The sequence below is a fragment of the Schistocerca piceifrons genome, chromosome 1 (assembly GCF_021461385.2).
Source record: "Schistocerca piceifrons isolate TAMUIC-IGC-003096 chromosome 1, iqSchPice1.1, whole genome shotgun sequence".
Lineage (NCBI taxonomy): Eukaryota > Metazoa > Arthropoda > Insecta > Orthoptera > Acrididae > Schistocerca > Schistocerca piceifrons.
Genome location: NC_060138.1, coordinates 396,798,994 through 396,824,329, shown reverse-complemented (window position 1 = coordinate 396,824,329; position 25,336 = coordinate 396,798,994). Strand labels below are relative to the sequence as shown.

Below are 25,336 nucleotides of genomic sequence, written 5' to 3'. Positions count from 1 at the left end.
TTCATACAAGGTTCACACAATTCGCATGTTACCAATTTCCATATTATCAGTATCACAGAACAGTCTACTCTAGTGATGCCCAGAAGGCCAATATCAAATCTGGGGTATGGGTAAGTCAAGGGTAGTTTGAAAGTCCGAGTGACAAAGATCCAGGGGTACACTCAGGCAATTCTTATACGAGGTGCCTTAGTTAGCCCGGAACACCTTTTGATAACCATGAACCATTGCAACTTTAAGAAATCTTGCAAAAGTAATGGTATATTTCCGGTCAGATTCCGCCAGGCGATGCTGGCTCCAAAGGTAGTCCATGAAAGAGACAGCATCTGCGAGGCAAAGGTCATAGATCGTGAAAATGGTTTGGCCCAAGAGACACACCATTGCGTTACGTCGTGTTCGGGGGTTGGTCTGAATACCAGGGTTAAGGAACCAGTCGACTGACACATAGTCCAGTGTAGTCCCACCGATCAGCGTTAATAGCACACGTGCAAGGTCCCACACTTCTGTGACGTGAGGGCATAGGAGACGATGCTCTCTGGTGTCTACGTCACCACATCGGCCGCAAGCAGCCGAGGGCCATAGGAGGATGGCCGCCAGGCGATGATTAGTGGGTATTAAATTGTTTACAACGCGATACCATAGCGCTGAAACTTCTGTGGGAAGGGCTAGGTGGTTGATATTAGCCCAAGCGTGGTGCCAGATGACCGACGGTCGTCTGTCCTCCAATTTGTGTGGTGTGAGCTGGCCTCGAAGCGCCTAGTAAAGGCGCTTCGATGTGCGTGCCTTGTCGGTGGCCACTGCTAGGATGTAACTTTGATTGAGGTGATAGTCCTTGACTGTCGTCATCCGGAATGGAATATGTGTCAAGCATACTGGTGCACGCGCCGATTGTAGGCGATAACGGTCGAAAAGCACCGCTGTTGTCCCACCTGGGTCAATCTCACGCAAAGTGGCGATACGGTGAATCAGGATTGCCGCACATTTGTGGGGAAAGTCAATGAGTCCAAGGCGACTATCGACTTTTGGCAGTGTACAAGTCTGTGCATCAACTTTGAATAGTGCACGCCGCCACAATAGGCAATATACTGTTTGTGAGATGGCTCTGCTGGTTTGTTTCGGTAGCGTAAGGAGTTGTGCTACATACCATGCCCGTGATAGGATGTAAGTATTAATCAGTTGGATTCGTTGATGGAGGTCGAGTCGTTGATCAGTGTGACTCACGCAAAGTCCTCTGATGCGCGTGAGAATCCGCCTGCACGTGAGTGTTAACATGCGCTGTGGACAGGCAGTCACCTCAAGACCCAAGATACGTTGTTCCCCTACAATCCGGTAGCATGGGCGTTCGATGGTCAATGATCGTGGTCCTAGTGGGATTAGCACCATTTTGTTGGATTTTAACATGGCACCGGATGCTCGTTCATAAACGTGGAGGACTCGGCGAACCGAATCGATGTCCCTGGCGTTTGCTACAAACACACCTACACCATCCGCCTACGCCACACTGCGGAAGGTGACGCCTGGGAAAGGAACACCATCGACCATCCGTCCGATGTCACGCAGCATGGGGTACAGCGCCAAAGCGATAAAATACACTGACAAGGGACACCCTTGTCGAAATGATCGTCTGATGGAAATTGGTCGTGATCTGCAACCGTTCACAATGATTGTGGAATTTGCTCCATCCAAGAAGTGCCGGATGACTCTTATGAAGTGCTCCCCGAAACCCATCCGCTACATAACGGCCAGCAGGTAGGATGGGAGACCCTATCGGAGGCACCGGCGAAATCTAGGGATCAATTGCAGCCGGGGTTCGAGCGTCGGCGGTGGGTGAGTAAGACAGCATCACGGTATATAGAAGCAGCGGTGAAGGTGGTTCGATTCGAAACGCCACATGATTGAGTGGGACAAAGTACCTTATTCATTCCCTGTTTAAGACGTGAAGCCACACTTCGTGCCACCAACTTATAATCAGTGTTAAGAACGGTGATGGGACGTACGTCTTTAGCCCATCAGTGACCTGTGACCTTTGGATTAAAGCCAATACGTACAGCTAGAAAATCGGCGGGTAGCTCGCAACCAGCAAAAATCTCCTCGCACATTTTGCAGAAGCGGTCTCCTAACAGGCCGGAAAACCTAGCACTTCGATTAGTGCTGGAATGGCACAATCGAAGGGCGGTATCCTTGCGGAGTACCGCCAGAGATGAAAAACCGCAGTGTCAGGGCCTAAATGCTTGCAGCGTGTGCGTTCCACATGAGGGAGTGACATACGGTGGTGCGGGCTGATATGGCAACAGGCGACCGTCGAAAACATCGCAAAAGCAAGTGCCGGAAGGAACGACAATATACGAGAGCACTCGTCAACAGCCCAGTACTACCCTCCATGTCGAGGAGTAAACTGCGACTCCTATTTGAACGCCGCTAGCTGCCAGGGCAGTGGAGAAGCCGTGAGGCCGCCCCACAGCAGCGTCAGGCCGGTGCGAGCTATACTGGCGCGAGCTACACCTAGCCGAGTGCTTACGTCGTCCACCACCTACTGCATATGTGTGTGTGCGTGTGTACACACGTATTCTGCGTGCGTGCGGCGGCGACGACGACGACGTTCGCGAGGAGCTAAGGTTATAACTCCAAACAATTTAATTAAAATTATCTGTGACCAGACCATAAGAGACGCTAACGAGGCATCCGAAGGCACTGTCCTGCGCCCCCATAAATTACCAGCCTAGCGTAATGCGGCTGCAAGTGCGGTCCGGCTAACCGCAAAAAAAAAAAAAAAAAAAAAAAAAATTACTTAAGATAATCTTAAATTAATTAAAAGAAATCGTGGTGTGTAAGCAACTAACTACTGGGCACATCAACAACTACGACAAGTTTTGCTACCAGCGGAATATCTGATCACTGCAGAATGTTAACCCATTTCAGGCTGTGTTTTAATTAATTTTAGGTGGGCCGATCCCGGCGGTACTGCAATGCCGGGCCAACCCGCTACAGAGGTGGAGCAAGCCCCTAGCACTCCGTCAGAAGCCAAAAATGAGTTTAATATTCTGGTCGTGTGATGCAGGACGTATCAGATATTAAGCTGATAAGAACAGATACTACACTTTTTTTCCCTCCTACCTCCCCTATAGCCCTACCTTTTCCTCTCCAAAAATGCCGCCATCCTCTAGTGTCGACGCAGCACGTAAAGCAGGGTGTTGTTAGTAGCAAGACTTATTGCCATAAACCGAAAATAAAAGCGGAGGCATACTCTGCTATGCCTCAGGGGGCGACGACACACTACTCAGAAACACACCTCCCTCTGCAGGTGTGAGGCAAGTGATGATTTTAAAAACTAAATAGAAAGAAATAAATAAAGACAGAAATGAAGGCAAAATAAAAAAAAAAACAGCGACGCAGCACACTCAAACGAACTGGCGAGATAATCCCATCGCCCATAGAATTAACAAAGTAATAATCCTCTAAGATAGATTATGCGTTTTCCAATTTTCCAATAATTTTTCATACAAGGTTCACACAATTCGCATGTTACCAATTTCCATATTATCAGTATCACAGAACAGTCTACTCTAGTGATGCCCAGAAGGCCAATATCAAATCTGGGGTATGGGTAAGTCAAGGGTAGTTTGAAAGTCCGAGTGACAAAGATCCAGGGGTACACTCAGGCAATTCTTATACGAGGTGCCTTAGTTAGCCCGGAACACCTTTTGATAACCATGAACCATTGCAACTTTAAGAAATCTTGCAAAAGTAATGGTATATTTCCGGTCAGATTCCGCCAGGCGATGCTGGCTCCAAAGGTAGTCCATGAAAGAGACAGCATCTGCGAGGCAAAGGTCATAGATCGTGAAAATGGTTTGGCCCAAGAGACACACCATTGCGTTACGTCGTGTTCGGGGGTTGGTCTGAATACCAGGGTTAAGGAACCAGTCGACTGACACATAGTCCAGTGTAGTCCCACCGATCAGCGTTAATAGCACACGTGCAAGGTCCCACACTTCTGTGACGTGAGGGCATAGGAGACGATGCTCTCTGGTGTCTACGTCACCACATCGGCCGCAAGCAGCCGAGGGCCATAGGAGGATGGCCGCCAGGCGATGATTAGTGGGTATTAAATTGTTTACAACGCGATACCATAGCGCTGAAACTTCTGTGGGAAGGGCTAGGTGGTTGATATTAGCCCAAGCGTGGTGCCAGATGACCGACGGTCGTCTGTCCTCCAATTTGTGTGGTGTGAGCTGGCCTCGAAGCGCCTAGTAAAGGCGCTTCGATGTGCGTGCCTTGTCGGTGGCCACTGCTAGGATGTAACTTTGATTGAGGTGATAGTCCTTGACTGTCGTCATCCGGAATGGAATATGTGTCAAGCATACTGGTGCACGCGCCGATTGTAGGCGATAACGGTCGAAAAGCACCGCTGTTGTCCCACCTGGGTCAATCTCACGCAAAGTGGCGATACGGTGAATCAGGATTGCCGCACATTTGTGGGGAAAGTCAATGAGTCCAAGGCGACTATCGACTTTTGGCAGTGTACAAGTCTGTGCATCAACTTTGAATAGTGCACGCCGCCACAATAGGCAATATACTGTTTGTGAGATGGCTCTGCTGGTTTGTTTCGGTAGCGTAAGGAGTTGTGCTACATACCATGCCCGTGATAGGATGTAAGTATTAATCAGTTGGATTCGTTGATGGAGGTCGAGTCGTTGATCAGTGTGACTCACGCAAAGTCCTCTGATGCGCGTGAGAATCCGCCTGCACGTGAGTGTTAACATGCGCTGTGGACAGGCAGTCACCTCAAGACCCAAGATACGTTGTTCCCCTACAATCCGGTAGCATGGGCGTTCGATGGTCAATGATCGTGGTCCTAGTGGGATTAGCACCATTTTGTTGGATTTTAACATGGCACCGGATGCTCGTTCATAAACGTGGAGGACTCGGCGAACCGAATCGATGTCCCTGGCGTTTGCTACAAACACACCTACACCATCCGCCTACGCCACACTGCGGAAGGTGACGCCTGGGAAAGGAACACCATCGACCATCCGTCCGATGTCACGCAGCATGGGGTACAGCGCCAAAGCGATAAAATACACTGACAAGGGACACCCTTGTCGAAATGATCGTCTGATGGAAATTGGTCGTGATCTGCAACCGTTCACAATGATTGTGGAATTTGCTCCATCCAAGAAGTGCCGGATGACTCTTATGAAGTGCTCCCCGAAACCCATCCGCTACATAACGGCCAGCAGGTAGGATGGGAGACCCTATCGGAGGCACCGGCGAAATCTAGGGATCAATTGCAGCCGGGGTTCGAGCGTCGGCGGTGGGTGAGTAAGACAGCATCACGGTATATAGAAGCAGCGGTGAAGGTGGTTCGATTCGAAACGCCACATGATTGAGTGGGACAAAGTACCTTATTCATTCCCTGTTTAAGACGTGAAGCCACACTTCGTGCCACCAACTTATAATCAGTGTTAAGAACGGTGATGGGACGTACGTCTTTAGCCCATCAGTGACCTGTGACCTTTGGATTAAAGCCAATACGTACAGCTAGAAAATCGGCGGGTAGCTCGCAACCAGCAAAAATCTCCTCGCACATTTTGCAGAAGCGGTCTCCTAACAGGCCGGAAAACCTAGCACTTCGATTAGTGCTGGAATGGCACAATCGAAGGGCGGTATCCTTGCGGAGTACCGCCAGAGATGAAAAACCGCAGTGTCAGGGCCTAAATGCTTGCAGCGTGTGCGTTCCACATGAGGGAGTGACATACGGTGGTGCGGGCTGATATGGCAACAGGCGACCGTCGAAAACATCGCAAAAGCAAGTGCCGGAAGGAACGACAATATACGAGAGCACTCGTCAACAGCCCAGTACTACCCTCCATGTCGAGGAGTAAACTGCGACTCCTATTTGAACGCCGCTAGCTGCCAGGGCAGTGGAGAAGCCGTGAGGCCGCCCCACAGCAGCGTCAGGCCGGTGCGAGCTATACTGGCGCGAGCTACACCTAGCCGAGTGCTTACGTCGTCCACCACCTACTGCATATGTGTGTGTGCGTGTGTACACACGTATTCTGCGTGCGTGCGGCGGCGACGACGACGACGTTCGCGAGGAGCTAAGGTTATAACTCCAAACAATTTAATTAAAATTATCTGTGACCAGACCATAAGAGACGCTAACGAGGCATCCGAAGGCACTGTCCTGCGCCCCCATAAATTACCAGCCTAGCGTAATGCGGCTGCAAGTGCGGTCCGGCTAACCGCAAAAAAAAAAAAAAAAAAAAAAAAATTACTTAAGATAATCTTAAATTAATTAAAAGAAATCGTGGTGTGTAAGCAACTAACTACTGGGCACATCAACAACTACGACAAGTTTTGCTACCAGCGGAATATCTGATCACTGCAGAATGTTAACCCATTTCAGGCTGTGTTTTAATTAATTTTAGGTGGGCCGATCCCGGCGGTACTGCAATGCCGGGCCAACCCGCTACAGAGGTGGAGCAAGCCCCTAGCACTCCGTCAGAAGCCAAAAATGAGTTTAATATTCTGGTCGTGTGATGCAGGACGTATCAGATATTAAGCTGATAAGAACAGATACTACACTTTTTTTCCCTCCTACCTCCCCTATAGCCCTACCTTTTCCTCTCCAAAAATGCCGCCATCCTCTAGTGTCGACGCAGCACGTAAAGCAGGGTGTTGTTAGTAGCAAGACTTATTGCCATAAACCGAAAATAAAAGCGGAGGCATACTCTGCTATGCCTCAGGGGGCGACGACACACTACTCAGAAACACACCTCCCTCTGCAGGTGTGAGGCAAGTGATGATTTTAAAAACTAAATAGAAAGAAATAAATAAAGACAGAAATGAAGGCAAAATAAAAAAAAAAACAGCGACGCAGCACACTCAAACGAACTGGCGAGATAATCCCATCGCCCATAGAATTAACAAAGTAATAATCCTCTAAGATAGATTATGCGTTTTCCAATTTTCCAATAATTTTTCATACAAGGTTCACACAATTCGCATGTTACCAATTTCCATATTATCAGTATCACAGAACAGTCTACTCTAGTGATGCCCAGAAGGCCAATATCAAATCTGGGGTATGGGTAAGTCAAGGGTAGTTTGAAAGTCCGAGTGACAAAGATCCAGGGGTACACTCAGGCAATTCTTATACGAGGTGCCTTAGTTAGCCCGGAACACCTTTTGATAACCATGAACCATTGCAACTTTAAGAAATCTTGCAAAAGTAATGGTATATTTCCGGTCAGATTCCGCCAGGCGATGCTGGCTCCAAAGGTAGTCCATGAAAGAGACAGCATCTGCGAGGCAAAGGTCATAGATCGTGAAAATGGTTTGGCCCAAGAGACACACCATTGCGTTACGTCGTGTTCGGGGGTTGGTCTGAATACCAGGGTTAAGGAACCAGTCGACTGACACATAGTCCAGTGTAGTCCCACCGATCAGCGTTAATAGCACACGTGCAAGGTCCCACACTTCTGTGACGTGAGGGCATAGGAGACGATGCTCTCTGGTGTCTACGTCACCACATCGGCCGCAAGCAGCCGAGGGCCATAGGAGGATGGCCGCCAGGCGATGATTAGTGGGTATTAAATTGTTTACAACGCGATACCATAGCGCTGAAACTTCTGTGGGAAGGGCTAGGTGGTTGATATTAGCCCAAGCGTGGTGCCAGATGACCGACGGTCGTCTGTCCTCCAATTTGTGTGGTGTGAGCTGGCCTCGAAGCGCCTAGTAAAGGCGCTTCGATGTGCGTGCCTTGTCGGTGGCCACTGCTAGGATGTAACTTTGATTGAGGTGATAGTCCTTGACTGTCGTCATCCGGAATGGAATATGTGTCAAGCATACTGGTGCACGCGCCGATTGTAGGCGATAACGGTCGAAAAGCACCGCTGTTGTCCCACCTGGGTCAATCTCACGCAAAGTGGCGATACGGTGAATCAGGATTGCCGCACATTTGTGGGGAAAGTCAATGAGTCCAAGGCGACTATCGACTTTTGGCAGTGTACAAGTCTGTGCATCAACTTTGAATAGTGCACGCCGCCACAATAGGCAATATACTGTTTGTGAGATGGCTCTGCTGGTTTGTTTCGGTAGCGTAAGGAGTTGTGCTACATACCATGCCCGTGATAGGATGTAAGTATTAATCAGTTGGATTCGTTGATGGAGGTCGAGTCGTTGATCAGTGTGACTCACGCAAAGTCCTGTGATGCGCGTGAGAATCCGCCTGCACGTGAGTGTTAACATGCGCTGTGGACAGGCAGTCACCTCAAGACCCAAGATACGTTGTTCCCCTACAATCCGGTAGCATGGGCGTTCGATGGTCAATGATCGTGGTCCTAGTGGGATTAGCACCATTTTGTTGGATTTTAACATGGCACCGGATGCTCGTTCATAAACGTGGAGGACTCGGCGAACCGAATCGATGTCCCTGGCGTTTGCTACAAACACACCTACACCATCCGCCTACGCCACACTGCGGAAGGTGACGCCTGGGAAAGGAACACCATCGACCATCCGTCCGATGTCACGCAGCATGGGGTACAGCGCCAAAGCGATAAAATACACTGACAAGGGACACCCTTGTCGAACTGATCGTCTGATGGAAATTGGTCGTGATCTGCAACCGTTCACAATGATTGTGGAATTTGCTCCATCCAAGAAGTGCCGGATGACTCTTATGAAGTGCTCCCCGAAACCCATCCGCTACATAACGGCCAGCAGGTAGGATGGGAGACCCTATCGGAGGCACCGGCGAAATCTAGGGATCAATTGCAGCCGGGGTTCGAGCGTCGGCGGTGGGTGAGTAAGACAGCATCACGGTATATAGAAGCAGCGGTGAAGGTGGTTCGATTCGAAACGCCACATGATTGAGTGGGACAAAGTACCTTATTCATTCCCTGTTTAAGACGTGAAGCCACACTTCGTGCCACCAACTTATAATCAGTGTTAAGAACGGTGATGGGACGTACGTCTTTAGCCCATCAGTGACCTGTGACCTTTGGATTAAAGCCAATATGTACAGCTAGAAAATCGGCGGGTAGCTCGCAACCAGCAAAAATCTCCTCGCACATTTTGCAGAAGCGGTCTCCTAACAGGCCGGAAAACCTAGCACTTCGATTAGTGCTGGAATGGCACAATCGAAGGGCGGTATCCTTGCGGAGTACCGCCAGAGATGAAAAACCGCAGTGTCAGGACCTAAATGCTTGCAGCGTGTGCGTTCCACATGAGGGAGCGACATACGGTGGTGCGGGCTGATATGGCAACAGGCGACCGTCGAAAACATCGCAAAAGCAAGTGCCGGAAGGAACGACAATATACGAGAGCACTCGTCAACAGCCCAGTACTACCCTCCATGTCGAGGAGTAAACTGCGACTCCTATTTGAACGCCGCTAGCTGCCAGGGCAGTGGAGAAGCCGTGAGGCCGCCCCACAGCAGCGTCAGGCCGGTGCGAGCTATACTGGCGCGAGCTACACCTAGCCGAGTGCTTACGTCGTCCACCACCTACTGCATATGTGTGTGTGCGTGTGTACACACGTATTCTGCGTGCGTGCGGCGGCGACGACGACGACGTTCGCGAGGAGCTAAGGTTATAACTCCAAACAATTTAATTAAAATTATCTGTGACCAGACCATAAGAGACGCTAACGAGGCATCCGAAGGCACTGTCCTGCGCCCCCATAAATTACCAGCCTAGCGTAATGCGGCTGCAAGTGCGGTCCGGCTAACCGCAAAAAAAAAAAAAAAAAAAAAAAAAATTACTTAAGATAATCTTAAATTAATTAAAAGAAATCGTGGTGTGTAAGCAACTAACTACTGGGCACATCAACAACTACGACAAGTTTTGCTACCAGCGGAATATCTGATCACTGCAGAATGTTAACCCATTTCAGGCTGTGTTTTAATTAATTTTAGGTGGGCCGATCCCGGCGGTACTGCAATGCCGGGCCAACCCGCTACAGAGGTGGAGCAAGCCCCTAGCACTCCGTCAGAAGCCAAAAATGAGTTTAATATTCTGGTCGTGTGATGCAGGACGTATCAGATATTAAGCTGATAAGAACAGATACTACACTTTTTTTCCCTCCTACCTCCCCTATAGCCCTACCTTTTCCTCTCCAAAAATGCCGCCATCCTCTAGTGTCGACGCAGCACGTAAAGCAGGGTGTTGTTAGTAGCAAGACTTATTGCCATAAACCGAAAATAAAAGCGGAGGCATACTCTGCTATGCCTCAGGGGGCGACGACACACTACTCAGAAACACACCTCCCTCTGCAGGTGTGAGGCAAGTGATGATTTTAAAAACTAAATAGAAAGAAATAAATAAAGACAGAAATGAAGGCAAAATAAAAAAAAAAAAACAGCGACGCAGCACACTCAAACGAACTGGCGAGATAATCCCATCGCCCATAGAATTAACAAAGTAATAATCCTCTAAGATAGATTATGCGTTTTCCAATTTTCCAATAATTTTTCATACAAGGTTCACACAATTCGCATGTTACCAATTTCCATATTATCAGTATCACAGAACAGTCTACTCTAGTGATGCCCAGAAGGCCAATATCAAATCTGGGGTATGGGTAAGTCAAGGGTAGTTTGAAAGTCCGAGTGACAAAGATCGAGGGGTACACTCAGGCAATTCTTATACGAGGTGCCTTAGTTAGCCCGGAACACCTTTTGATAACCATGAACCATTGCAACTTTAAGAAATCTTGCAAAAGTAATGGTATATTTCCGGTCAGATTCCGCCAGGCGATGCTGGCTCCAAAGGTAGTCCATGAAAGAGACAGCATCTGCGAGGCAAAGGTCATAGATCGTGAAAATGGTTTGGCCCAAGAGACACACCATTGCGTTACGTCGTGTTCGGGGGTTGGTCTGAATACCAGGGTTAAGGAACCAGTCGACTGACACATAGTCCAGTGTAGTCCCACCGATCAGCGTTAATAGCACACGTGCAAGGTCCCACACTTCTGTGACGTGAGGGCATAGGAGACGATGCTCTCTGGTGTCTACGTCACCACATCGGCCGCAAGCAGCCGAGGGCCATAGGAGGATGGCCGCCAGGCGATGATTAGTGGGTATTAAATTGTTTACAACGCGATACCATAGCGCTGAAACTTCTGTGGGAAGGGCTAGGTGGTTGATATTAGCCCAAGCGTGGTGCCAGATGACCGACGGTCGTCTGTCCTCCAATTTGTGTGGTGTGAGCTGGCCTCGAAGCGCCTAGTAAAGGCGCTTCGATGTGCGTGCCTTGTCGGTGGCCACTGCTAGGATGTAACTTTGATTGAGGTGATAGTCCTTGACTGTCGTCATCCGGAATGGAATATGTGTCAAGCATACTGGTGCACGCGCCGATTGTAGGCGATAACGGTCGAAAAGCACCGCTGTTGTCCCACCTGGGTCAATCTCACGCAAAGTGGCGATACGGTGAATCAGGATTGCCGCACATTTGTGGGGAAAGTCAATGAGTCCAAGGCGACTATCGACTTTTGGCAGTGTACAAGTCTGTGCATCAACTTTGAATAGTGCACGCCGCCACAATAGGCAATATACTGTTTGTGAGATGGCTCTGCTGGTTTGTTTCGGTAGCGTAAGGAGTTGTGCTACATACCATGCCCGTGATAGGATGTAAGTATTAATCAGTTGGATTCGTTGATGGAGGTCGAGTCGTTGATCAGTGTGACTCACGCAAAGTCCTGTGATGCGCGTGAGAATCCGCCTGCACGTGAGTGTTAACATGCGCTGTGGACAGGCAGTCACCTCAAGACCCAAGATACGTTGTTCCCCTACAATCCGGTAGCATGGGCGTTCGATGGTCAATGATCGTGGTCCTAGTGGGATTAGCACCATTTTGTTGGATTTTAACATGGCACCGGATGCTCGTTCATAAACGTGGAGGACTCGGCGAACCGAATCGATGTCCCTGGCGTTTGCTACAAACACACCTACACCATCCGCCTACGCCACACTGCGGAAGGTGACGCCTGGGAAAGGAACACCATCGACCATCCGTCCGATGTCACGCAGCATGGGGTACAGCGCCAAAGCGATAAAATACACTGACAAGGGACACCCTTGTCGAAATGATCGTCTGATGGAAATTGGTCGTGATCTGCAACCGTTCACAATGATTGTGGAATTTGCTCCATCCAAGAAGTGCCGGATGACTCTTATGAAGTGCTCCCCGAAACCCATCCGCTACATAACGGCCAGCAGGTAGGATGGGAGACCCTATCGGAGGCACCGGCGAAATCTAGGGATCAATTGCAGCCGGGGTTCGAGCGTCGGCGGTGGGTGAGTAAGACAGCATCACGGTATATAGAAGCAGCGGTGAAGGTGGTTCGATTCGAAACGCCACATGATTGAGTGGGACAAAGTACCTTATTCATTCCCTGTTTAAGACGTGAAGCCACACTTCGTGCCACCAACTTATAATCAGTGTTAAGAACGGTGATGGGACGTACGTCTTTAGCCCATCAGTGACCTGTGACCTTTGGATTAAAGCCAATACGTACAGCTAGAAAATCGGCGGGTAGCTCGCAACCAGCAAAAATCTCCTCGCACATTTTGCAGAAGCGGTCTCCTAACAGGCCGGAAAACCTAGCACTTCGATTAGTGCTGGAATGGCACAATCGAAGGGCGGTATCCTTGCGGAGTACCGCCAGAGATGAAAAACCGCAGTGTCAGGGCCTAAATGCTTGCAGCGTGTGCGTTCCACATGAGGGAGTGACATACGGTGGTGCGGGCTGATATGGCAACAGGCGACCGTCGAAAACATCGCAAAAGCAAGTGCCGGAAGGAACGACAATATACGAGAGCACTCGTCAACAGCCCAGTACTACCCTCCATGTCGAGGAGTAAACTGCGACTCCTATTTGAACGCCGCTAGCTGCCAGGGCAGTGGAGAAGCCGTGAGGCCGCCCCACAGCAGCGTCAGGCCGGTGCGAGCTATACTGGCGCGAGCTACACCTAGCCGAGTGCTTACGTCGTCCACCACCTACTGCATATGTGTGTGTGCGTGTGTACACACGTATTCTGCGTGCGTGCGGCGGCGACGACGACGACGTTCGCGAGGAGCTAAGGTTATAACTCCAAACAATTTAATTAAAATTATCTGTGACCAGACCATAAGAGACGCTAACGAGGCATCCGAAGGCACTGTCCTGCGCCCCCATAAATTACCAGCCTAGCGTAATGCGGCTGCAAGTGCGGTCCGGCTAACCGCAAAAAAAAAAAAAAAAAAAAAAAAAAATTACTTAAGATAATCTTAAATTAATTAAAAGAAATCGTGGTGTGTAAGCAACTAACTACTGGGCACATCAACAACTACGACAAGTTTTGCTACCAGCGGAATATCTGATCACTGCAGAATGTTAACCCATTTCAGGCTGTGTTTTAATTAATTTTAGGTGGGCCGATCCCGGCGGTACTGCAATGCCGGGCCAACCCGCTACAGAGGTGGAGCAAGCCCCTAGCACTCCGTCAGAAGCCAAAAATGAGTTTAATATTCTGGTCGTGTGATGCAGGACGTATCAGATATTAAGCTGATAAGAACAGATACTACACTTTTTTTCCCTCCTACCTCCCCTATAGCCCTACCTTTTCCTCTCCAAAAATGCCGCCATCCTCTAGTGTCGACGCAGCACGTAAAGCAGGGTGTTGTTAGTAGCAAGACTTATTGCCATAAACCGAAAATAAAAGCGGAGGCATACTCTGCTATGCCTCAGGGGGCGACGACACACTACTCAGAAACACACCTCCCTCTGCAGGTGTGAGGCAAGTGATGATTTTAAAAACTAAATAGAAAGAAATAAATAAAGACAGAAATGAAGGCAAAATAAAAAAAAAAACAGCGACGCAGCACACTCAAACGAACTGGCGAGATAATCCCATCGCCCATAGAATTAACAAAGTAATAATCCTCTAAGATAGATTATGCGTTTTCCAATTTTCCAATAATTTTTCATACAAGGTTCACACAATTCGCATGTTACCAATTTCCATATTATCAGTATCACAGAACAGTCTACTCTAGTGATGCCCAGAAGGCCAATATCAAATCTGGGGTATGGGTAAGTCAAGGGTAGTTTGAAAGTCCGAGTGACAAAGATCGAGGGGTACACTCAGGCAATTCTTATACGAGGTGCCTTAGTTAGCCCGGAACACCTTTTGATAACCATGAACCATTGCAACTTTAAGAAATCTTGCAAAAGTAATGGTATATTTCCGGTCAGATTCCGCCAGGCGATGCTGGCTCCAAAGGTAGTCCATGAAAGAGACAGCATCTGCGAGGCAAAGGTCATAGATCGTGAAAATGGTTTGGCCCAAGAGACACACCATTGCGTTACGTCGTGTTCGGGGGTTGGTCTGAATACCAGGGTTAAGGAACCAGTCGACTGACACATAGTCCAGTGTAGTCCCACCGATCAGCGTTAATAGCACACGTGCAAGGTCCCACACTTCTGTGACGTGAGGGCATAGGAGACGATGCTCTCTGGTGTCTACGTCACCACATCGGCCGCAAGCAGCCGAGGGCCATAGGAGGATGGCCGCCAGGCGATGATTAGTGGGTATTAAATTGTTTACAACGCGATACCATAGCGCTGAAACTTCTGTGGGAAGGGCTAGGTGGTTGATATTAGCCCAAGCGTGGTGCCAGATGACCGACGGTCGTCTGTCCTCCAATTTGTGTGGTGTGAGCTGGCCTCGAAGCGCCTAGTAAAGGCGCTTCGATGTGCGTGCCTTGTCGGTGGCCACTGCTAGGATGTAACTTTGATTGAGGTGATAGTCCTTGACTGTCGTCATCCGGAATGGAATATGTGTCAAGCATACTGGTGCACGCGCCGATTGTAGGCGATAACGGTCGAAAAGCACCGCTGTTGTCCCACCTGGGTCAATCTCACGCAAAGTGGCGATACGGTGAATCAGGATTGCCGCACATTTGTGGGGAAAGTCAATGAGTCCAAGGCGACTATCGACTTTTGGCAGTGTACAAGTCTGTGCATCAACTTTGAATAGTGCACGCCGCCACAATAGGCAATATACTGTTTGTGAGATGGCTCTGCTGGTTTGTTTCGGTAGCGTAAGGAGTTGTGCTACATACCATGCCCGTGATAGGATGTAAGTATTAATCAGTTGGATTCGTTGATGGAGGTCGAGTCGTTGATCAGTGTGACTCACGCAAAGTCCTGTGATGCGCGTGAGAATCCGCCTGCACGTGAGTGTTAACATGCGCTGTGGACAGGCAGTCACCTCAAGACCCAAGATACGTTGTTCCCCTACAATCCGGTAGCATGGGCGTTCGATGGTCAATGATCGTGGTCCTAGTGGGATTAGCACCATTTTGTTGGATTTTAACATGGCACCGGATGCTCGTTCATAAACGTGGAGGACTCGGCGAACCGAATCGATGTCCCTGGCGTTTGCTACAAACACACCTACACCATCCGCCTACGCCACACTGCGGAAGGTGACGCCTGGGAAAGGAACACCATCGACCATCCGTCCGATGTCACGCAGCATGGGGTACAGCGCCAAAGCGATAAAATACACTGACAAGGGACACCCTTGTCGAAATGATCGTCTGATGGAAATTGGTCGTGATCTGCAACCGTTCACAATGATTGTGGAATTTGCTCCATCCAAGAAGTGCCGGATGACTCTTATGAAGTGCTCCCCGAAACCCATCCGCTACATAACGGCCAGCAGGTAGGATGGGAGACCCTATCGGAGGCACCGGCGAAATCTAGGGATCAATTGCAGCCGGGGTTCGAGCGTCGGCGGTGGGTGAGTAAGACAGCATCACGGTATATAGAAGCAGCGGTGAAGGTGGTTCGATTCGAAACGCCACATGATTGAGTGGGACAAAGTACCTTATTCATTCCCTGTTTAAGACGTGAAGCCACACTTCGTGCCACCAACTTATAATCAGTGTTAAGAACGGTGATGGGACGTACGTCTTTAGCCCATCAGTGACCTGTGACCTTTGGATTAAAGCCAATACGTACAGCTAGAAAATCGGCGGGTAGCTCGCAACCAGCAAAAATCTCCTCGCACATTTTGCAGAAGCGGTCTCCTAACAGGCCGGAAAACCTAGCACTTCGATTAGTGCTGGAATGGCACAATCGAAGGGCGGTATCCTTGCGGAGTACCGCCAGAGATGAAAAACCGCAGTGTCAGGGCCTAAATGCTTGCAGCGTGTGCGTTCCACATGAGGGAGTGACATACGGTGGTGCGGGCTGATATGGCAACAGGCGACCGTCGAAAACATCGCAAAAGCAAGTGCCGGAAGGAACGACAATATACGAGAGCACTCGTCAACAGCCCAGTACTACCCTCCATGTCGAGGAGTAAACTGCGACTCCTATTTGAACGCCGCTAGCTGCCAGGGCAGTGGAGAAGCCGTGAGGCCGCCCCACAGCAGCGTCAGGCCGGTGCGAGCTATACTGGCGCGAGCTACACCTAGCCGAGTGCTTACGTCGTCCACCACCTACTGCATATGTGTGTGTGCGTGTGTACACACGTATTCTGCGTGCGTGCGGCGGCGACGACGACGACGTTCGCGAGGAGCTAAGGTTATAACTCCAAACAATTTAATTAAAATTATCTGTGACCAGACCATAAGAGACGCTAACGAGGCATCCGAAGGCACTGTCCTGTGCCCCCATAAATTACCAGCCTAGCGTAATGCGGCTGCAAGTGCGGTCCGGCTAACCGCAAAAAAAAAAAAAAAAAAAAAAATTACTTAAGATAATCTTAAATTAATTAAAAGAAATCGTGGTGTGTAAGCAACTAACTACTGGGCACATCAACAACTACGACAAGTTTTGCTACCAGCGGAATATCTGATCACTGCAGAATGTTAACCCATTTCAGGCTGTGTTTTAATTAATTTTAGGTGGGCCGATCCCGGCGGTACTGCAATGCCGGGCCAACCCGCTACAGAGGTGGAGCAAGCCCCTAGCACTCCGTCAGAAGCCAAAAATGAGTTTAATATTCTGGTCGTGTGATGCAGGACGTATCAGATATTAAGCTGATAAGAACAGATACTACACTTTTTTTCCCTCCTACCTCCCCTATAGCCCTACCTTTTCCTCTCCAAAAATGCCGCCATCCTCTAGTGTCGACGCAGCACGTAAAGCAGGGTGTTGTTAGTAGCAAGACTTATTGCCATAAACCGAAAATAAAAGCGGAGGCATACTCTGCTATGCCTCAGGGGGCGACGACACACTACTCAGAAACACACCTCCCTCTGCAGGTGTGAGGCAAGTGATGATTTTAAAAACTAAATAGAAAGAAATAAATAAAGACAGAAATGAAGGCAAAATAAAAAAAAAAACAGCGACGCAGCACACTCAAACGAACTGGCGAGATAATCCCATCGCCCATAGAATTAACAAAGTAATAATCCTCTAAGATAGATTATGCGTTTTCCAATTTTCCAATAATTTTTCATACAAGGTTCACACAATTCGCATGTTACCAATTTCCATATTATCAGTATCACAGAACAGTCTACTCTAGTGATGCCCAGAAGGCCAATATCAAATCTGGGGTATGGGTAAGTCAAGGGTAGTTTGAAAGTCCGAGTGACAAAGATCGAGGGGTACACTCAGGCAATTCTTATACGAGGTGCCTTAGTTAGCCCGGAACACCTTTTGATAACCATGAACCATTGCAACTTTAAGAAATCTTGCAAAAGTAATGGTATATTTCCGGTCAGATTCCGCCAGGCGATGCTGGCTCCAAAGGTAGTCCATGAAAGAGACAGCATCTGCGAGGCAAAGGTCATAGATCGTGAAAATGGTTTGGCCCAAGAGACACACCATTGCGTTACGTCGTGTTCGGGGGTTGGTCTGAATACCAGGGTTAAGGAACCAGTCGACTGACACATAGTCCAGTGTAGTCCCACCGATCAGCGTTAATAGCACACGTGCAAGGTCCCACACTTCTGTGACGTGAGGGCATAGGAGACGATGCTCTCTGGTGTCTACGTCACCACATCGGCCGCAAGCAGCCGAGGGCCATAGGAGGATGGCCGCCAGGCGATGATTAGTGGGTATTAAATTGTTTACAACGCGATACCATAGCGCTGAAACTTCTGTGGGAAGGGCTAGGTGGTTGATATTAGCCCAAGCGTGGTGCCAGATGACCGACGGTCGTCTGTCCTCCAATTTGTGTGGTGTGAGCTGGCCTCGAAGCGCCTAGTAAAGGCGCTTCGATGTGCGTGCCTTGTCGGTGGCCACTGCTAGGATGTAACTTTGATTGAGGTGATAGTCCTTGACTGTCGTCATCCGGAATGGAATATGTGTCAAGCATACTGGTGCACGCGCCGATTGTAGGCGATAACGGTCGAAAAGCACCGCTGTTGTCCCACCTGGGTCAATCTCACGCAAAGTGGCGATACGGTGAATCAGGATTGCCGCACATTTGTGGGGAAAGTCAATGAGTCCAAGGCGACTATCGACTTTTGGCAGTGTACAAGTCTGTGCATCAACTTTGAATAGTGCACGCCGCCACAATAGGCAATATACTGTTTGTGAGATGGCTCTGCTGGTTTGTTTCGGTAGCGTAAGGAGTTGTGCTACATACCATGCCCGTGATAGGATGTAAGTATTAATCAGTTGGATTCGTTGATGGAGGTCGAGTCGTTGATCAGTGTGACTCACGCAAAGTCCTCTGATGCGCGTGAGAATCCGCCTGCACGTGAGTGTTAACATGCGCTGTGGACAGGCAGTCACCTCAAGACCCAAGATACGTTGTTCCCCTACAATCCGGTAGCATGGGCGTTCGATGGTCAATGATCGTGGTCCTAGTGGGATTAGCACCATTTTGTTGGATTTTAACATGGCACCGGATGCTCGTTCATAAACGTGGAGGACTCGGCGAACCGAATCGATGTCCCTGGCGTTTGCTACAAACACACCTACACCATCCGCCTACGCCACACTGCGGAAGGTGACGCCTGGGAAAGGAACACCATCGACCATCCGTCCGATGTCACGCAGCATGGGGTACAGCGCCAAAGCGATAAAATACACTGACAAGGGACACCCTTGTCGAACTGATCGTCTGATGGAAATTGGTCGTGATCTGCAACCGTTCACAATGATTGTGGAATTTGCTCCATCCAAGAAGTGCCGGATGACTCTTATGAAGTGCTCCCCGAAACCCATCCGCTACATAACGGCCAGCAGGTAGGATGGGAGACCCTATCGGAGGCACCGGCGAAATCTAGGGATCAATTGCAGCCGGGGTTCGAGCGTCGGCGGTGGGTGAGTAAGACAGCATCACGGTATATAGAAGCAGCGGTGAAGGTGGTTCGATTCGAAACGCCACATGATTGAGTGGGACAAAGTACCTTATTCATTCCCTGTTTAAGACGTGAAGCCACACTTCGTGCCACCAACTTATAATCAGTGTTAAGAACGGTGATGGGACGTACGTCTTTAGCCCATCAGTGACCTGTGACCTTTGGATTAAAGCCAATACGTACAGCTAGAAAATCGGCGGGTAGCTCGCAACCAGCAAAAATCTCCTCGCACATTTTGCAGAAGCGGTCTCCTAACAGGCCGGAAAACCTAGCACTTCGATTAGTGCTGGAATGGCACAATCGAAGGGCGGTATCCTTGCGGAGTACCGCCAGAGATGAAAAACCGCAGTGTCAGGGCCTAAATGCTTGCAGCGTGTGCGTTCCACATGAGGGAGTGACATACGGTGGTGCGGGCTGATATGGCAACAGGCGACCGTCGAAAACATCGCAAAAGCAAGTGCCGGAAGGAACGACAATATACGAGAGCACTCGTCAACAGCCCAGTACTACCCTCCATGTCGAGGAGTAAACTGCGACTCCTATTTGAACGCCGCTAGCTGCCAGGGCAGTGGAGAAGCCGTGAGGCCGCCCCACAGCAGCGTCAGGCCGGTGCGAGCTATACTGGCGCGAGCTACACCTAGCCGAGTGCTTACGTCGTCCACCACCTACTGCATATGTGTGTGTGCGTGTGTACACACGTATTCTGCGTGCGTGCGGCGGCGACGACGACGACGTTCGCGAGGAGCTAAGGTTATAACTCCAAACAATTTAATTAAAATTATCTGTGACCAGACCATAAGAGACGCTAACGAGGCATCCGAAGGCACTGTCCTGTGCCCCCATAAATTACCAGCCTAGCGTAATGCGGCTGCAAGTGCGGTCCGGCTAACCGCAAAAAAAAAAAAAAAAAAAAAAATTACTTAAGATAATCTTAAATTAATTAAAAGAAATCGTGGTGTGTAAGCAACTAACTACTGGGCACATCAACAACTACGACAAGTTTTGCTACCAGCGGAATATCTGATCACTGCAGAATGTTAACCCATTTCAGGCTGTGTTTTAATTAATTTTAGGTGGGCCGATCCCGGCGGTACTGCAATGCCGGGCCAACCCGCTACAGAGGTGGAGCAAGCCCCTAGCACTCCGTCAGAAGCCAAAAATGAGTTTAATATTCTGGTCGTGTGATGCAGGACGTATCAGATATTAAGCTGATAAGAACAGATACTACACTTTTTTTCCCTCCTACCTCCCCTATAGCCCTACCTTTTCCTCTCCAAAAATGCCGCCATCCTCTAGTGTCGACGCAGCACGTAAAGCAGGGTGTTGTTAGTAGCAAGACTTATTGCCATAAACCGAAAATAAAAGCGGAGGCATACTCTGCTATGCCTCAGGGGGCGACGACACACTACTCAGAAACACACCTCCCTCTGCAGGTGTGAGGCAAGTGATGATTTTAAAAACTAAATAGAAAGAAATAAATAAAGACAGAAATGAAGGCAAAATAAAAAAAAAACAGCGACGCAGCACACTCAAACGAACTGGCGAGATAATCCCATCGCCCATAGAATTAACAAAGTAATAATCCTCTAAGATAGATTATGCGTTTTCCAATTTTCCAATAATTTTTCATACAAGGTTCACACAATTCGCATGTTACCAATTTCCATATTATCAGTATCACAGAACAGTCTACTCTAGTGATGCCCAGAAGGCCAATATCAAATCTGGGGTATGGGTAAGTCAAGGGTAGTTTGAAAGTCCGAGTGACAAAGATCCAGGGGTACACTCAGGCAATTCTTATACGAGGTGCCTTAGTTAGCCCGGAACACCTTTTGATAACCATGAACCATTGCAACTTTAAGAAATCTTGCAAAAGTAATGGTATATTTCCGGTCAGATTCCGCCAGGCGATGCTGGCTCCAAAGGTAGTCCATGAAAGAGACAGCATCTGCGAGGCAAAGGTCATAGATCGAGAAAATGGTTTGGCCCAAGAGACACACCATTGCGTTACGTCGTGTTCGGGGGTTGGTCTGAATACCAGGGTTAAGGAACCAGTCGACTGACACATAGTCCAGTGTAGTCCCACCGATCAGCGTTAATAGCACACGTGCAAGGTCCCACACTTCTGTGACGTGAGGGCATAGGAGACGATGCTCTCTGGTGTCTACGTCACCACATCGGCCGCAAGCAGCCGAGGGCCATAGGAGGATGGCCGCCAGGCGATGATTAGTGGGTATTAAATTGTTTACAACGCGATACCATAGCGCTGAAACTTCTGTGGGAAGGGCTAGGTGGTTGATATTAGCCCAAGCGTGGTGCCAGATGACCGACGGTCGTCTGTCCTCCAATTTGTGTGGTGTGAGCTGGCCTCGAAGCGCCTAGTAAAGGCGCTTCGATGTGCGTGCCTTGTCGGTGGCCACTGCTAGGATGTAACTTTGATTGAGGTGATAGTCCTTGACTGTCGTCATCCGGAATGGAATATGTGTCAAGCATACTGGTGCACGCGCCGATTGTAGGCGATAACGGTCGAAAAGCACCGCTGTTGTCCCACCTGGGTCAATCTCACGCAAAGTGGCGATACGGTGAATCAGGATTGCCGCACATTTGTGGGGAAAGTCAATGAGTCCAAGGCGACTATCGACTTTTGGCAGTGTACAAGTCTGTGCATCAACTTTGAATAGTGCACGCCGCCACAATAGGCAATATACTGTTTGTGAGATGGCTCTGCTGGTTTGTTTCGGTAGCGTAAGGAGTTGTGCTACATACCATGCCCGTGATAGGATGTAAGTATTAATCAGTTGGATTCGTTGATGGAGGTCGAGTCGTTGATCAGTGTGACTCACGCAAAGTCCTCTGATGCGCGTGAGAATCCGCCTGCACGTGAGTGTTAACATGCGCTGTGGACAGGCAGTCACCTCAAGACCCAAGATACGTTGTTCCCCTACAATCCGGTAGCATGGGCGTTCGATGGTCAATGATCGTGGTCCTAGTGGGATTAGCACCATTTTGTTGGATTTTAACATGGCACCGGATGCTCGTTCATAAACGTGGAGGACTCGGCGAACCGAATCGATGTCCCTGGCGTTTGCTACAAACACACCTACACCATCCGCCTACGCCACACTGCGGAAGGTGACGCCTGGGAAAGGAACACCATCGACCATCCGTCCGATGTCACGCAGCATGGGGTACAGCGCCAAAGCGATAAAATACACTGACAAGGGACACCCTTGTCGAACTGATCGTCTGATGGAAATTGGTCGTGATCTGCAACCGTTCACAATGATTGTGGAATTTGCTCCATCCAAGAAGTGCCGGATGACTCTTATGAAGTGCTCCCCGAAACCCATCCGCTACATAACGGCCAGCAGGTAGGATGGGAGACCCTATCGGAGGCACCGGCGAAATCTAGGGATCAATTGCAGCCGGGGTTCGAGCGTCGGCGGTGGGTGAGTAAGACAGCATCACGGTATATAGAAGCAGCGGTGAAGGTGGTTCGATTCGAAACGCCACATGATTGAGTGGGACAAAGTACCTTATTCATTCCCTGTTTAAGACGTGAAGCCACACTTCGTGCCACCAACTTATAATCAGTGTTAAGAACGGTGATGGGACGTACGTCTTTAGCCCATCAGTGACCTGTGACCTTTGGATTAAAGCCAATACGTACAGCTAGAAAATCGGCGGGTAGCTCGCAACCAGCAAAAATCTCCTCGCACATTTTGCAGAAGCGGTCTCCTAACAGGCCGGAAAACCTAGCACTTCGATTAGTGCTGGAATGGCACAATCGAAGGGCGGTATCCTTGCGGAGTACCGCCAGAGATGAAAAACCGCAGTGTCAGGGCCTAAATGCTTGCAGCGTGTGCGTTCCACATGAGGGAGTGACATACGGTGGTGCGGGCTGATATGGCAACAGGCGACCGTCGAAAACATCGCAAAAGCAAGTGCCGGAAGGAACGACAATATACGAGAGCACTCGTCAACAGCCCAGTACTACCCTCCATGTCGAGGAGTAAACTGCGACTCCTATTTGAACGCCGCTAGCTGCCAGGGCAGTGGAGAAGCCGTGAGGCCGCCCCACAGCAGCGTCAGGCCGGTGCGAGCTATACTGGCGCGAGCTACACCTAGCCGAGTGCTTACGTCGTCCACCACCTACTGCATATGTGTGTGTGCGTGTGTACACACGTATTCTGCGTGCGTGCGGCGGCGACGACGACGACGTTCGCGAGGAGCTAAGGTTATAACTCCAAACAATTTAATTAAAATTATCTGTGACCAGACCATAAGAGACGCTAACGAGGCATCCGAAGGCACTGTCCTGTGCCCCCATAAATTACCAGCCTAGCGTAATGCGGCTGCAAGTGCGGTCCGGCTAACCGCAAAAAAAAAAAAAAAAAAAAAAATTACTTAAGATAATCTTAAATTAATTAAAAGAAATCGTGGTGTGTAAGCAACTAACTACTGGGCACATCAACAACTACGACAAGTTTTGCTACCAGCGGAATATCTGATCACTGCAGAATGTTAACCCATTTCAGGCTGTGTTTTAATTAATTTTAGGTGGGCCGATCCCGGCGGTACTGCAATGCCGGGCCAACCCGCTACAGAGGTGGAGCAAGCCCCTAGCACTCCGTCAGAAGCCAAAAATGAGTTTAATATTCTGGTCGTGTGATGCAGGACGTATCAGATATTAAGCTGATAAGAACAGATACTACACTTTTTTTCCCTCCTACCTCCCCTATAGCCCTACCTTTTCCTCTCCAAAAATGCCGCCATCCTCTAGTGTCGACGCAGCACGTAAAGCAGGGTGTTGTTAGTAGCAAGACTTATTGCCATAAACCGAAAATAAAAGCGGAGGCATACTCTGCTATGCCTCAGGGGGCGACGACACACTACTCAGAAACACACCTCCCTCTGCAGGTGTGAGGCAAGTGATGATTTTAAAAACTAAATAGAAAGAAATAAATAAAGACAGAAATGAAGGCAAAATAAAAAAAAAACAGCGACGCAGCACACTCAAACGAACTGGCGAGATAATCCCATCGCCCATAGAATTAACAAAGTAATAATCCTCTAAGATAGATTATGCGTTTTCCAATTTTCCAATAATTTTTCATACAAGGTTCACACAATTCGCATGTTACCAATTTCCATATTATCAGTATCACAGAACAGTCTACTCTAGTGATGCCCAGAAGGCCAATATCAAATCTGGGGTATGGGTAAGTCAAGGGTAGTTTGAAAGTCCGAGTGACAAAGATCCAGGGGTACACTCAGGCAATTCTTATACGAGGTGCCTTAGTTAGCCCGGAACACCTTTTGATAACCATGAACCATTGCAACTTTAAGAAATCTTGCAAAAGTAATGGTATATTTCCGGTCAGATTCCGCCAGGCGATGCTGGCTCCAAAGGTAGTCCATGAAAGAGACAGCATCTGCGAGGCAAAGGTCATAGATCGAGAAAATGGTTTGGCCCAAGAGACACACCATTGCGTTACGTCGTGTTCGGGGGTTGGTCTGAATACCAGGGTTAAGGAACCAGTCGACTGACACATAGTCCAGTGTAGTCCCACCGATCAGCGTTAATAGCACACGTGCAAGGTCCCACACTTCTGTGACGTGAGGGCATAGGAGACGATGCTCTCTGGTGTCTACGTCACCACATCGGCCGCAAGCAGCCGAGGGCCATAGGAGGATGGCCGCCAGGCGATGATTAGTGGGTATTAAATTGTTTACAACGCGATACCATAGCGCTGAAACTTCTGTGGGAAGGGCTAGGTGGTTGATATTAGCCCAAGCGTGGTGCCAGATGACCGACGGTCGTCTGTCCTCCAATTTGTGTGGTGTGAGCTGGCCTCGAAGCGCCTAGTAAAGGCGCTTCGATGTGCGTGCCTTGTCGGTGGCCACTGCTAGGATGTAACTTTGATTGAGGTGATAGTCCTTGACTGTCGTCATCCGGAATGGAATATGTGTCAAGCATACTGGTGCACGCGCCGATTGTAGGCGATAACGGTCGAAAA

The 25,336-nt window shown here is 49.1% G+C and overlaps 7 pseudogenes; all 7 read right to left on the bottom strand.

The window, feature by feature from the left end:
- Positions 1-2,933: 2,933 nt before the first annotated feature.
- LOC124720228 lies at positions 2,934-3,146 on the bottom strand (annotated as a pseudogene).
- Positions 3,147-6,423: 3,277 nt separating this feature from the next.
- LOC124720214 lies at positions 6,424-6,636 on the bottom strand (annotated as a pseudogene).
- Positions 6,637-9,914: 3,278 nt separating this feature from the next.
- On the bottom strand, positions 9,915-10,127 carry LOC124720205 (annotated as a pseudogene).
- A 3,281-nt stretch (positions 10,128-13,408) lies between these two features.
- LOC124720198 lies at positions 13,409-13,621 on the bottom strand (annotated as a pseudogene).
- Positions 13,622-16,896: 3,275 nt separating this feature from the next.
- On the bottom strand, positions 16,897-17,109 carry LOC124720192 (annotated as a pseudogene).
- A 3,275-nt stretch (positions 17,110-20,384) lies between these two features.
- On the bottom strand, positions 20,385-20,597 carry LOC124720184 (annotated as a pseudogene).
- Positions 20,598-23,871: 3,274 nt separating this feature from the next.
- LOC124720177 lies at positions 23,872-24,084 on the bottom strand (annotated as a pseudogene).
- Between the last annotated feature and the right edge of the window lie 1,252 nt (positions 24,085-25,336).